The following is a 16,400-nucleotide window of genomic DNA, read 5'->3' on the forward strand; positions in this document are numbered from 1 at the left end:
CATTTGCTCGATTAATTCTCGAGTTATGCAAAAAAAATGGAAACCCCCCCTTCTTCCTTTTTATCTTACCGCTTAAAAGGTACGGTTTCAATTTATAATAGAAACATTTCTCGTATCCTATACTCACATGTCAAATATGGTTCAATTTGCTTGATCAGCTCTCCGGTTATACTGAAAATTGTAAGGGAAACCTCGCCTCCCCCTTTTCATCCACCTCTTCGAAAGAGTGAGGGATACCAAATATTCATAGAAGCATTTCTCGTACCCAAATATCGTTCCATGCCAAATTTGGTTCCATTTGCTGTTGTAGTTCTTGAGTTATGCAGTAAAAATTGTATTAAACTCCCCTCCCTCTTTCCTTCCTCCCCGTTGTAAGAAGGAAGGGGTCTCAAACAATCATTAGAACATGTCACGTTCCCAAATACCCGCCCATGCCAAGTTTGGTTCCATTTGCTTAATTACTTTCTTAGTTATGTTGAAAACTATAAAAGAGGCCCCCCCCCCTTTATATCTCCCTACTGGAAAGAGGGAGGGGTCTCAAATAATCATTGAAATATTTTTCGTATCCAAATACCTTCCCATGCCAAATTTGGATCCAATATCTTGATAAGTTCTCGAGTTATATGAAAAATTGTAAGGTAGCTCCCCTCCTCCCTTCCTATCGCGCCACTGAAAGGAGGGAGGGGTACCAAATATTCATAGAAATTTTTCTCGTTCTCAAATACCACACCATGCCAAATATGATACCATTTGCTTGATGGGTTCTCGAGTTATGCAAAAAATTGTCTTTTGTTTGGGAGGCCCCTCCCCCCCTTCATGAGAGGGGGAGGGGTCTCAAACCACAATAGGAACCTTCCCCGGCCTCCAATACCCCCACCTGCCAAGTTTCACGCAAATCGGTTCAGTAGTTTCCGAGTCTATAGGGAACAGACAGACAGACAGACAGACAGACAGACAGACAGACAGACAGACAGACAGAAATTCATTTTTATATATATAGATTATACATTCAAACTGAACAAGAAAACAAGATCACTTTATCATCAGATCACTCAGAGTTCGATTTATTTGTTACCTTCCCCCGACGGCGACATCGACGAATGGCGTGTTGTTAGCCGAAAAAAAATGATGTTTTGCGATTTGAACAGCCTTGTTTGTGGGCAGGCTAAGCAAGTCGGGGCTTTCTGCAATTCTATTCTTACATCTGGCAGGATTCCATCCGTGGATTTTGCTGTTGTTTTCTGAAAAATAAACATGAGAACGGAAAAACATCATCAATTGATCTTTCTTAGTAATCAATTTCATTCATGCAATGAATTGATTGATCTTAATTTACGTTTTACTAACCTTAAATCATTATTTTGAACCATTCAATTTGAAGAAGGCAATTCGCTGGAACAATCAGCAAACGACCGAAGACTTTGTTGACAACAATGTGTGCTGTACCTGCTACTTCATGTAAATATTCTTGAAAGAGCATTCAATATTAGAACCGCGTGAGATTCGCATGCGATTTGCATGTAAATCTCCTCGCAAATACAAAGATGCTATACTCTTTTTCATATTTTTTTCAGCGATGGTTGCTTTACGTGTAATGTAAGATTACATTTTTCTAACTGTGTACAGCTAATATAATAAAAACGTGAGAAAAATATAAAAGGACCTTTTTTTCGAAAAATTATCATTTCATTGGCATCATAAAGCGTTGGTCCATGTGATTTTCGATCTAAAAAAAATGTTGGCGGTTGGTTCTGAGAATAACAACAATTCTGAATAGATTTTTTGAGAAAAAAAAAGATTCTGAGTTAGGTAGAAAAAATGAAACATAAACCCCGCCCAAAGGCGGATATATATACAATAGACTGCCCCAAATTTGTGTGGGAAATTTAAAACCTGTGCAATATTATGCGCTTTAGGTTAAAATTGATTCTAGTCCTAGTACAAGATCTCATGCCAGATTTGGGACAGATCGAATTACGGCAAGGAGTCGCTCAACGAGACTGAAGTTTGTATGGCATTTTGAGACATTTTGCTCGGAAGAAACATGAAAAACCTGTTTTTCATCAATAACTTTGGTTGCCATTGGCCGATTTCTTTCAAAAACGGTTTTTCTTAAAGGATGGTATTTATCACTGTTGATGAGTTAGGCCGGTCGAACATATTGACGCCTCATAAACAATAATGAATACCACCGTAGAAAGTTAGCCTATTTTTGAATCCTCATAACTTTTTTTTCTAAACTCTTATCGAAATGCAGTCTTCGGATGAAATATTTTTCATAATTTTGGCTTTAAGAAAAATCGTTTTTGGAAGAAATCGACCGACGTGAACCAAAGTTATTGATGAAAAACTGTTTTTTTATTGACATGACAAATCGTCCAGTCATGTTCCTAAGCCCCTGTGGTTATGCAATTTATTTAAATTGTCAAGCATTTTTCCGCCCTTACTTCTTTCCGAACTATCAAGTGAATATCATCCAAACTCAAATATTAGAAAAACATTAAAAAGTGCAACCGAGCGCAACAACAATGGTTCAAATCAGTTATTATTTGACGAAACGGCATGCATTTCACATTGAGTGTTCTGGTCGGACGCCTCATTAAAAAAGTGATGAATATCACCCTTAAAAAAGTTAACCAATTTTTGAAGCTTAATAACTTTTTTATTTTAACTTTAATTGAAATGCAACCTTCAGATGAAATATTTGCCATAAATAAGGCTTTAAGAAACCCCGTTTTTGAAAGAAATCGGTCGAGGGAGACAAAAGTTATTGACGAAAAACTGGTTTTTCATGTTTCTCTCGAACAAAATGTCTCAAAATCCCATACAAACTTCAGGCTCGTTGAGCGACCCCTTCCCGTGGTCCGATCTGGCTTAAATTTGGCATGAGATCTTGTACTAGGCCCAGGACCAATTTAAGCCTGTAGCGTATAACATTTTACAGGTTTTAAATTCCCCATACAAATTTGGGGCAGTCTAGTGTACACTGATCTCAAAGCCGCATTCGATCGAATTGACCACCGTTTACTCCTAGCGAAACTTCAATATCTTGGGCTTGGTGAAGGCCTTGGTCGCTGGTTCGAATCATTCCTGATTAATCGTTCTCTCACTGTTCGGCTGGGCAATGAAGAGTCTTTCGTGTTCCAGAATAACTCCGGAGTGACCCAAGGAAGCAATATCGGCCCGCTCATGTTCTGCATTTATTTCAACGACGTCACATATTCTCTTCCATCGGGCTGCAGAATGCTTTACGCTGATGACCTGAAAATTTATCGAAAGATTGAAAGCTTTAGCGATTGCTTGGAGTTGCAGCACTTGTTGAGCAAATTCATGGTGTGGTGCGATCTGAAATGCTTAACAGTCAGTGTGGAGAAATGTAACGTCATCAGCTTTACACGGAAGAAGAATCCGGAGATTTGGAATTACACACTCCAAGGTTTCCCTCTTGAACGAGTTCCTGTAGTAAAGGATCTAGGTGTAATACTGGACTCCAAAATGACATTTGAACATCACTTCAGCCATGTAGTAGCTAAGGCGAACCGGAATTTGGGTTTTATTTTGCGAACTATCAGAGAATTTACCAAATTACGCTGCCTACGGACTTTGTATTGTGCCTTGGTTCGCCCGCATCTTGAGTCAGCGGCAGTATTGTATTGTAGCTTAGGGTTCTGGAAATAGCTTTCCACTTATTTTCCAGAGATATTCCGGTATCCTCATTTTTATAAGCGAAAAAGCAATCGCTGCCCAGCTGACACTATTGAAGGCGTTGCGACGTCCAATGTTACTACCGCACAAAAACGGTCCCCTCTTCTCTTATCGAGTCTGGCGTTATCAGTCGTTTCGATGACAGTTTTCGTAGCAATAGGAGTCCTCCACCAACAAAACCGAGATGGGCGAGACTCCCGCTACAACGCATGCAGCCTCCGACGAAACGGTGCGGTATGCCGCCTTCTTGCATACATACCCAACGTGGTTTTTAAAGCTGAGCCGGTCGTCAATCATCACACCCAAATATTTAAGCTCACGCTTTGATTCGATAGTGCATGGTCCAACTATGATCCTGCCTGTTTACGGTGAAATCAGGTTTGATATCAGGACCATCTCGGTTTTGTGGCGAGCCAAATGCAAACTCTTGAAGTGCATCCAGCACTCTACCGCTTCTACAGCCTCTGAAGCTCTTTGCTGGACGATATCTGTTTAGTAACCTCGTCCGCGAAACCAACCAACTTTACTCCCTCTGGCAGGCTCAATGTCAGCACCTCATCATACGTAATATTCCACAGAACCGGGCCCAGTATCGACCCTTGCGGTACTCCAGCTGTAACATCCATTTCCTGAAATCCTTCGCTCGTCATGTATTGTAGCTTAGGGTTCTGGAAATAGCTTTCCACTTATTTTCCAGAGATATTCCGGTATCCTCATTTTTATAAGCGAAAAAGCAATCGCTGCCCAGCTGACACTATTGAAGGCGTTGCGACGTCCAATGTTACTACCGCACAAAAACGGTCCCCTCTTCTCTTATCGAGTCTGGCGTTATCAGTCGTTTCGATGACAGTTCGAATGGCGTCGACTGTGCATCGCCCTTTCCGAAAGCCGAGTTGATTGTTGGACAATCCGCCTTCGCCCTCGGCATACTGCTGGATACGATTCAAGATCACCTTTTCCAGAACCTTTCCAACCGTATCCAGTAGGCATATTGGCCTGTATGCCGATGGGTTCCCCAATGGCTTTCCTAGTTTTGACAGCAGAACCAGCTTCTGCCGTTTCCAAATATCTGGAAACATCAACATTTCCTCTATACAAATTTGCAGTGACGATCGCCTAGCTGAACTTGTGAAAGGATATTATGAATCCATAATCAGTGATACAATCTCAACATGTTTTGGCTAAGGTGCTAGTTTCTTTTTACACCAAAACTATTTGACCGGTATTTACGATATGACAAATTAATATGTTGCTTATCTGGTTTATAAAGGCTGAACTACAAATATCCGTTGCTTCAATAATCTGCTCCTTAGCCCTTTATAGGAATGGCTGTCCCTGAATGTAAATCGATTTTCGGCGTAATGGGTAACGCAATATCTTTAATCTTGAGGCCCACTTCAAAAACATACAGTGTAATTTTCGAGTGACAACAATGTTGGATCAACAAATGTAAACAAGGCATCAATGTTGTCCTCCGAAATTGGCTCTCCCGTGCGCGTCGTCGGTAAATTTCCATAATTTGGGGTTTAAGCCGGCTGATTTCCATTTTGTGACGCGCCATCCACCCTCGCGTTCGCGATCGATGAAAATTAATGAGTTTGTTGATGCCAAGCCGCCAGCCGTTCCTTTTGGAGTGAGCAACAGAAGAATATTCGATTTTCCACCAAAATACGACCCAATCCAGAGACAGGTAACCAGGTGGTCCACAACATTGACCACTTGACGGTTGCCACGATGCGGTGCCCCGAAATCGGACAATCAATCTGGGACTGCGACGGTGACACCCCCTAAAGTGCTAGTGCTGCCGTTTTGCCTGTCCGGTATCCGGAATGGATGGGTCGTTCGCGTTTTTGTTTCGTTTTGGGGGTAACATTTGTCGTTAATATTCATAATTGCAGCCAGTCGCCGGACCTCCGTTCATGATATGAGATTTTTTTCGGGCTAACCATAATGTGGTTTATGATTCGGTCGTGTTTCACCGCAACTGAACGTCTGGCTGTCTTAAATCGATTGGTGGATGTTAATTTTTTGTTTAACATTTTATCGAACAAATATATCTGTAAAGTACATTTATGCGGATATCTCTTTAAAAAAAACTTATATGTAGGTACCGTAAAACGGGGTAAGATTGATCACTTTTTTTCAATATTTCTCAACTATTTTTTCTGTAAAGGGGAATGTGGCATGTTTCTTATTTTCAAAACCAGTACTGGACTCCTATGAACGTAAAACATGGTTGCAGAAATTTATTAGACTGCTTCAAATTTGATTCAAAAATCAAATCTTCTTTTATTAGAATTTGATGCTTTGTGGTAGCATTGATCGGCCTCTATTTTGACGGTTTTAACGATTTTTCTTGATCATAAAGGATACAAAACACGTTCATTATATTGTAATGGTAGTAATTGATAAACTAAGGCAGTTTGTGATGCTGCATAAATTAAGGGGCAAAATTTGTTTAATATTACTTATAAAATTTTGCCTTTATTCTACTTTCTAGGCCCTCAAACTATTCCCGTTGTATTTTTTCCTTCAAAATGAACCATTCAAAAAGGTTTCTAGCCTTTTGTCCTAGACTGGCTTACCCTTGGAAATCGTCCTTATTTTTTAAATATCAAAAATTTACCTCAAAAACTACACCAAAACCATGAATTTACTGGGATAAAACTGGGATTAAACTGTCACATTAATCAACTTGCTGCTGCTAAATGCTTTAATTTCATCAGGAAGGGTGTTTTCACATTTTCACATACATAAGAAATATTCAGAAACAAACCAAGTTTTTCTAAATTTGATATTCAACTTACACGTTTTCAAACGTCGAAAAAAGTTTTTGAAATATTTTAACTTTAGACTTAGTGATTGATGATTATGTGGAAAAATTGCATGTTGATCAATGATACTCCGGCGAGCAATGTTATCCCGCTTTACGGTACCATTTTCTGGATCGGTTTCCGAGTTATACAAACGTTTCATTTTTGTTTGGAAGATTACCTTACCTCGTCCGGCGAAGAGAAGGGTTTCAAACCATTATAGTTACCTTCCCCGGCTGCAAATGTACCCACTTGCAAAGTTTCAAGCAAATCGGTACAGTGGTTTTTGAGTCTAAGAGGAACAGATGGACAGAGAGAAATGACAAACTGAGTTAGTGCAAATTAGAATTTATCCAATACAAAAAAAAATTCTTGGATATTTCATCCTCAAAATTCAAAACAGAAAAAATCCAAGTAACCAAAATTCCTATAGTTACTTGATCGTGTCCATTCAAAATTCTTATTTGGCCGAATGCAAAAGAACTCGGGAGACACAACAACCATTTTTCGCAAGTAGGGGAGATAAGGGCATAACGAGCACCCAGTGCATAATAAGCACTACCCTTTTCTACAAAAGTACGTATTTTCTGAAAAATCCAAATAAGTATCATGGAAAATTTTTGAGCGTTCTAAACGACTTAAAAAATTCGAAAATCATATTCAAATATCGTGCTGTCCACTGCACTTCTAACGAACTACAAAACTTAAAAAGAAAACTATTTAGTTCCATGCAGAACTTCTATGCAACTTGTGTGTTGTTCGAGTTGTGTATATATTTTTCAAATGGTTTTTCCACATTCGCTTAGAATTTTTTTAAAAGCTTTCCTAATTGGTAACAGTTCAATCTATCATGTTCATTAGGATTTTATACCTACTTCGATGGTGAATTGTACATAAATGGGTGGAGGAAGGAACATAAAAAAGTGCGAATTATTTGTAAAATGTAGGGGAGAATGAGGATACTTGATCCCTGGGGATACTTGATTCCTTAGCTATATCTCGAAACTGGAATGTCTTACAAAGATCAAATGTTCTAGAAAAATGTGCCAAAATGAGCAAAATAACAATGCTTGTAGTTTAAAAAATTTTAACAATATAATTGTTTGAGTAATTGAACTTTGTTTGAAAAATTTCACAAAATGTAACTTGAAGATCTTTTTTGATCACTTTAAAATGTTCCTTACATGGGAAAATTATGAAAAAAATATTTGTTCCAGTATATCAATCGTTCGAGCGTAAAATGAACTTCATAATGCCATATTTTCAAAGCAATGGAAAACTCTCAACTTTTTTCAGAATTTTTTTTCTAAAATGTTGATTATGGGTACAATTGATCCCCTAGAGTTGGGTACAATTGATCCTCCTTCCAAACGGCAAATTCTTCTTCTGAATTGATTGTTATGATTGCTGGTTACGAAATTACTAATATTTATCCAAAAACTAATATTTATCAAACAATTTTCTGAAGAAAAGAGCAAACATTATAAATTTTCTCTAAATTATAAAAAATAGCGCCTTTAAGTATGCAATGTTATTAGCGTTGAGACAAAGTTATAGAATTTTCTTCTTATGTCTGCTATAAATTGTGAAATGAGAACAAACATGACCAAAATAGTCAATTAACATTCTATCTTGGGGTTTTGTTTGATTTTTATACAAGGATTAGGGCTTCCTGAATAAAAGATCAAGTCTCCTTCAATAGGGGATCGAGTCTCCCCTAACCTCAGAAAAATCGCAATTTTTTTACTCCCACGAAAATGCTTCTAGTTCATAAACGGGTTCAAGTATTGTTCTAATTTTTGGAGCATAGAAACTTGAAGTTACAAGCTGTCAGAAAATGTCAAAGACGGCAAGTTGCTAAATTTTTACAAAAAGATATGGTGAAAACAAGAAAAGGGGATCAAGTATCCCCACTCTCTCCTATACTTTGGAAATGGGTGGCGATTTGACATTTATGGAATTTATAATGAAGGTTTTTAATCACTTGTAAAAACTCGTAAAACAATAATGGATGGTACGAATTTTTTTAACTTTGATTGATCTGTACTTGAAACAGGCATAAGCGGAGATTTTAAATTTTTGAAGCGTATTCTGTTTTTTTTATCTGGAACATTAAAGAAAAATTATTTGTTCGGCCTGCAAGCAAATATCATATCAAAAATTTGACCCGCCTGTTGAAACTGTTGGCCATCCATGTTTAGATCCATTGCTCAAATTGCATTCTAAAGCTAATGGAAACTGATTAGGTATCTTCAAACGGTTTTTGTGGTAAATAGAGCTCATAATGGGCTATTTGAATCTACTGAAAATGAGTTTTGTTTTCTTTGTCATTTATACCATTTTCACATGTTGGCGCTGATTTTTCTTAATTTCATCTCGTTCTTTTTTTAACTTCAAAACATGAAATTTGTTAGCGTCCACGAAAAATTAAGCAAAACGAAACGTCAGCTGCAATGTTTCGACTATTCAATTTTTTTTTCAAATGTTAAAGTATGTAATAAATTTACTAAATTTGTTTGATTGTGAGGCAGAAAAGTTTTTCTCGATTTCCATATGTATATTACATGCCTTAGGAATTCAAAGATAACCCAGGTCTACAATTTTGATCTTTTACCGAGGTTCCATGAATCTGAGAACTGATTTTGACTTATTTCGACTGCTTAGTTCAAATATGACAATCGATTATTTCAATTAAGCTTGTGATATAGCTCAGTTGGCAAAACAGTTACATTCTGAGCCGATGTTCATAAGTTCGAGTAAACATCTAATACTATAGTATAACATCTAATATCCGCTAATTACATGGTTGCAAATTCAATTGTGTCACATCAGTTTGGTATAATTTTTTTTCCAATAACTGTTTTTCTTTTCAAAATACAGTAATTTAGAAAATTACGAACTGCTCAAAAACTTAATAGATGATAGACTAAAATTGATAAAAGATTCAATTTCAAAGTTATAATCCATCAAAATAAAAAAAAAATCAATTTCAAGACGCAAAACTTTTACATTTCCAAAGTTTTTCATACAGTATTCAAATTTAATCCAGTGTTGTTGAACAATCCAAACTTTCTTTAATGTACCTGCTTAAAATACGATAAGCATTTACAAAACTTTAGAAACATATTTCAAATCTTATTATTCTTAGTATAAAATATTTAGCCCTTAATAAAGTCATTGAAACCAACAAAAAAAATCAACCATTGCATCGTTCATGCAATAGAGGATTAATACATTGGCTTACAATAAGTTCCTCTGTTTTAATGATTGAGTTTTAAACATAATTGAAAGTATTTTTCCACCGTGCATAAATTATTTAAAATTTCATATTATTTTTCCATATGTTTTGAGAGCAAAATTCTCATCTTAAATAGTTTTCATATTTTATTCATATTTCATTTCATTTTTCATTTCAATAAATGATATATAACAGGGGTGAGCAACCTTTTGAACCAACGGGCCTATTTAAATTAGAAAATTTGTCGGCGTGCCGCACTTAAAATAGCTTTTTTTTTCTTTTTGGTAGAACTTCACGTCAGTTTTTCTAACTACATTTTTTTTGGCGAAGACAAATCTGAAAAAGGAAAGATTAACCGAATTTTTACTATCTCTCAATTTTTTGAAAGTCAATCACCGTCTTCTTAGCGTTGGACGTTGAATTGCTAATTGACTTTCGTGTTTTTTTTTTCCATAATTAAAGCTTGTCCTAGATTTTTTTTCCAACAAACGATAAGAACCTCGTTTTTTAAATTGAAGTTCTGTATTGGATTATTGCATAGAAATGTTGAGCAAGGTTTGTATATAAATTACTGAAAAATTTTCAATTTCACATATTTTTAAGCCACTATCCTCAAAACTACAAGCTTGATTCTAGAATTTTTATCCAGATTTTCATAATTTTCAATCTTATTTAAATATCATTGGGATAGGATTTCACAAACTTCATTATAAGTGAAACAACTCAATTTATCGATGTTTGTTATAAATTGTCTATCAAATATCTGAAAAAAAGCATCACAGATGATCGTCAAATAACTTTTGGGTCAAATCACAGAATTTCAGATATCTATTGTTTTTATCAAGAAATAATAATTTTTGTCGGTAATTTTAATGCCGGCTGATTCATGTTAATACAAAATCTAAAATCGTTCACCCAGGCTTTATTATTAAATAATATTTCACAAGGTTTTGGTTTGCGTTTTTTTTTCCAGTATTTGAATTTTTTTGCCAGTATTTTAATGCTTACAGAACAAGCCTTTTTACCGAATTTGATAGAAAATTATCTGCTAAGCATATTTTTTATCATTCAACTTTATTTTTGCTTGAAATGAAAATAATGACTTCACTAACGGACTTCGAAATTCCTTTGATCATGTGTAGCTTTAGCTGCTCTTCCTCACTTTAATGGGTTTTACTTTTCAAGGTGGTAGGAATTAAATAATTAAGAAAATGTATCCTGAATTTGAAAAAAAAAACCCAAAATACCTGGTACACAAGATTGTAGTTGAAGACAGACAAGAGATTGGGCCAATGTTTTAAAAGTAAGATTTCTTATCTTACTTATAGCGAGATAAATCAAAAAATCATTGCATTTTCTCAGCTCATTTTCTGCAAATCTTCATCGAATACACCTAGGAGATAAAATACCAAACTAAGTTATAAGTAACGATCACGTTTTTAACCTTCCCGCGCCGTTCGGGTCAATATGACCCGAAGCGTACATTCAGTTCATCATAACTCGTGACAAAAAAATCGGAAAAATCTGAAATTTGGAACAATTATGCAGAGCCGCAGAAGACACAATCTGTAGTACTAGATAACTTCCGGTGACCACCGGAAATGGCCCCATGAAAAAAACCGTTTACTCTAGGGCTCAAACTCACGGATTTCAGATTTCAGATTTCAGATTCAGATTTCAAATTCAGATTTCAGATTCAGATTCCAGATTCAGATTTCAGATTCAAATTTCAGATTTCAGATTCCAGATTCAGATTTCAGATTCAGATTTCAGATTCAGATTTCAGATTCAGATTTCAGATTCAGATTTCAGATTCAGATTTCAGATTCAGATTTCAGATTCAGATTTCAGATTCAGATTTCAGATTCAGATTTCAGATTCAGATTTCAGATTCAGATTTCAGATTCAGATTTCAGATTCAGATTTCAGATTCAGATTTCAGATTCAGATTTCAGATTCAGATTTCAGATTCAGATTTCAGATTCAGATTTCAGATTCAGATTTCAGATTCAGATTTCAGATTCAGATTTCAGATTCAGATTTCAGATTCAGATTTCAGATTCAGATTTCAGATTCAGATTTCAGATTCAGATTTCAGATTCAGATTTCAGATTCAGATTTCAGATTCAGATTTCAGATTCAGATTTCAGATTCAGATTTCAGATTCAGATTTCAGATTCAGATTTCAGATTCAGATTTCAGATTCAGATTTCAGATTCAGATTTCAGATTCAGATTTCAGATTCAGATTTCAGATTCAGATTTCAGATTCAGATTTCAGATTCAGATTTCAGATTCAGATTTCAGATTCAGATTTGTGATTAGGGTTTCTGATTAAGGTTTAATTTAGAATTCGTATTAAGAACTTTGAGTTAAAAATTTAGAATACAGAAATGAGATTTTGAAATGTCAAATTAAGAATTTAAAACGTGAAATTTTTGAATGAAAATACAGAACTTTTACAAAAATTGTCAAAAATCGTAGAAATTTCATTTTTTTTTCTTCATAAGTTTTTGTTATAAACGCTTAATCCCTCAATTAAATTCTTTATTATGCACTAAAAATTTTCAATTATTAATTCCACATTTCAAATTTTAAAATTTGAGTTCTAAATTCTAAATTCAAGATTCTGAATTATTAAACTCAATTCATTTTGATTGAGATTTCAGATTCTGAATGTTTTAATTCGGATTGCTGAATTCTGCATTTTGATTTCTGATACAGAATTCAGAAACATATGAATGTATAATGTAATACGAAATTTCCAGTTCTGAATACTGTCTTGTGCACCAAGGATTATGTATTCTGGACTTTGAATTATGAGTTCAGAGTTCTAAATTCTAAAAAAGAAAAATATAATATAAGATATGATCTTCCCTAATTTTCAAGTTTCACTTGTATTTTAGATTTTAGAGGAATTGAGTGAAATAAATAAAACTTTTCAAAAATTTTCGAATAAGACAAGTAGATGATACAACTGAAAGAAAGATTAAAGAACTACATTAGTTATGATAAAAATTTATTAGCAAATCATTGACCTTCCAACTATAAAACATTCATTACATAAGTATCAGCATGAGCGAAATCAAACAAAATTCAATCTACAAACCACGCGGCACGGCGATTCTTCCTGTTTGCTGCTGGGAGGTAGGTTTGGTGAGCGACAGGAGAGCTAAAGGATTTCGTTTCTCTTGAGACTACACGGGGGTGCTAATTTAGTACGCCAACCGTCTGAAAATGTGTGCTGGACTGGCTGAAATCTGGCAGCTTTCAGTATATTGGAAAAACATTGCTACAATTTTTTGAAAAACTTCACAAAAAGTATACCAATCGAAAGGGCAGATTTAAATGAATCTCTGGGTATATAAAAAGTGGACAGTTTTAGTAAAAATATCCGAGAAATCACGATGACAAAACCCCGAGAGCCCATCAACCCAAGGGAGAGTTGAAAAATGTCAAAAAAGTTGTTAGTTTCATTCAGTGATACTGAAAAACTAAATTGTTTTAGAAACAAAGTTTGTTCTATCAATATAATAAAAAAAAGTATCGAAAAAAACGAGAAATCACGATGACAAAACCCCGAGAGCCCATCAACCCAAGGGAGAGTTGAAAAATGTCAAAAAAGTTGTTAGTTTCATTCAGTGATACTGAAAAACTAAATTGTTTTAGAAACAAAGTTTGTTCTATCAATATAATAAAAAAAAGTATCGAAAAAAAACTAAAATTTGAATTTAGAGAATCGGTCCATTGGTAAGCGAGATACAGCAATGCGAAGCCAAAATTGGGTGACTTTTTTGAAGTAAGAATTTTTTCTACCGGAAGTTCCGGGATAGCGGCCAAACCTTCCACTGGACCCCTACATATTTGTATATCTACAGAAAGGTAAATTCTTAACAATTTCGAAAATTGTTAAGTTAGATCAAAACAATAGATCATTCAGAAGTGATAAGCATTTCAAAAAGAGCTCTTTTTTGGACTTTTTTCATTCGGAATTGATTACCGGTAAAATCCTAGAACATATTGACTTCATTTCATAATGTTGAGAAACTAGATTAAATTACCTAAACAACGAGTATAAAATCATCAAAATCGGTTATTATTCATGGCTAGGGGAACGATAACAAACTGCAGGTTAAATAGACCAGAAAAAATTTTAAGAGATATTTTGCGAACGGCATGGGAAGGTTAATATTTTTTGCCATTGTGCTGGTTACTTTTTAGCGGAATGAAACCTGGTGATAACCAGAGATGTTAAAATCGCGAGTCTACATACTCGCACTTTGCCCTTCTTTGCAGAACGATTTTATTTCGTTAAACTCAATCTGCAATGATGCTATCTAAAGTTCAACTCGGAAAGCATCAGGAAGTAAGCTTCGGGTAAACTCGGCAGGAGTAAACAGCAATCGGGGGAGAAACATCAGCGAAGCAAACGAACAGTTCTGCGAATTAAAGAAAAAATCGTTTTCGTTCGGCAGCCGAACACATCAATCGGACAACGCATGGGGGCGTGGCTAAAAGTGATAGATACAAGGGAACGGGAAACGAGCGAGAGAAGGGTGCGAGGAATGTTAACTCGGTCCGTCGGGCAACGATCGCTCGTGAGCATTCGTGTACGGTAAGCTTCGTTCTGTTGTTTCATTGGTGTGATTTTATTCCTGCGAGGAGGGGAAAACATCAACTCGGAACTGTTCTCTTCGTTTTGTGTGCAATCACGTCATGATTGGAACGAAGATAAAATCAATCTGCACACAACAAGTTAAACTCGGAAAAAATCAGCCGAATGATTCTTTCCGAGGCGAGTTTAAACACCGCTGGTGATAACTGCCACACTTTATCACGAACTTTGCTCTTTGAGTCCTCATCAGTATTTATTTTTGTAATATTTTTAAAAAATACATTAAAATTGAATGGACGCTCAATCTAGTTTAAATTCCATTATGAAATCTTCTTCTGGACAAATATTTACCAATTATCTATCATAAAAACTCCTCAATGTCAACAAGTAAGAAATAGCTTCTTAATGAGACTCGACACGATGTTCCGCCAGGCGGGCGACATTCATCACCGTGTGTCGCCATTCGAGCGTGGTTGGAATTTTTTTCGCCCTAATCACACCCGAATGTGCATTGATAAGGCGTGGGATTCTAAATTTGTATCAACCAGAAAGCTGCTGCATAACCGATTGCATCACGTTGAAAAAGGCCTTCCCTCTTTTCCCTCGAAGCAGCCACGAGATGATAACGACGATAGACGATATCTCGTGCCCATAAAAAAGAGCTCTTCATACCAACTAACATTTGTTTGTTTGTATGCAATGCTTCTTTCCCTCCGCCCCTCGTTATTTTTCATCAAACAACCGAACCAAGTGGCTGATAAACGTAATCCTTATCATAAGGTTGTTGATGGTGCTTGTTTTAAATTTTGTTTTGATGAGACATCTCCTACGGGGCCCAGAAGGACAGCCTTCGAATTCAAAACTGAACCTGATAACGGGGCAGCCCTAGAAGTGGGAGGCGTCAGAAAGTTAGGAGCGAAAAAAATATTTGCTCATTAAATTACAACTTGTGACAAATGACAAATGTTAGCAGTTTGAAGAGGGGCACAGTGGGTTTGTTTTTTTTTAAATATTGAGTACCTACTAAATTCTGGACAGCATTCTTGGTTATTCATTTTTGGATAAAGTAGCTTCTAAACCATTCATCAGAATTGATTAAATGTTTGTACTTATTCCAATCTTTTTGACCTACTGTTAGGTCTTATCCACTTGACAAGTATACACAATATGCATACCCACTATCCATGCGTTGGTCCACTTGGCGACAAACTGTGGAGTGTGACAAATACCTCGTTCAAGTGTTTAATTCCAATTTAAAAAAGGGAAAGTTTTTATTCGCTGTATGAGTAGAATCATCAGTGAAATATATCTTGGATGCTAAATTAAATTAAGAGAAGTTTTTTTTTTGTTTCGATTATAGTCGTTTTAACATCTTCATGTCATTCGCGACTTATATGTGATCGATGTTTACTCTTGGGCTCGAACTCACGAACATCGGCTCAGAAAGCTCTGACTTGCCAACTGAGCTATATCACAAGCCCCCAAATTAAGAGAAGGGTTGATGCAAAACATTATTGAGATTTATAACATTTCACTTTACTTGTCTATGCAATGAACAGAAACAAACTTTAAAGAAGAGGAAAAATTGGCAAATTAAAATTGAAATCTTGTTGTGAGTTAAATATTTCATCCAATCTTAAATATTTGGAGTATTCCAGAGTATAAAAGAGCAATTATTTAGTGAAACGTTATCCTTTACTACATATTTGAACTTTATCCTTCATGTTAAGATAATAAGTGGTATGAAAAAACGGTTCTTTTGCTGATGCTAAGCCAAATCTAGCAGTAGCTTCGATTGTAATGGATGAAGTTTGTCTTGATAGCTGTTTTCTAAGTCAGGGCTTTGACTTTTGGAACAAGCTAGATTGTTATGAACAAAGCCCAAATATAAAGCAATCGCTCGTTAAATCTCCTAGCAATTGTTGTATTTTCTAAACATGCTCGGTAGCAGATTTTTCAATCGATAAACTATTTATAACGTCGTAAAATTTTCAAACTAGTGTCGTATTTCACAATCTTGTGAGATTTTG

General features: G+C 35.6%; 1 protein-coding gene across 4 annotated transcripts in view; it reads left to right on the forward strand.

Annotated features, from left to right (window-relative positions):
• Positions 1–16,400, forward strand: part of LOC129745981 (facilitated trehalose transporter Tret1-like) — a 173,831-nt gene that overhangs the window by 104,900 nt on the left and 52,531 nt on the right. The window lies entirely within an intron of this gene.

The sequence above is a fragment of the Uranotaenia lowii genome, chromosome 2, assembly GCF_029784155.1.
Source record: "Uranotaenia lowii strain MFRU-FL chromosome 2, ASM2978415v1, whole genome shotgun sequence".
Classification (NCBI taxonomy): Eukaryota; Metazoa; Arthropoda; class Insecta; order Diptera; family Culicidae; genus Uranotaenia; species Uranotaenia lowii.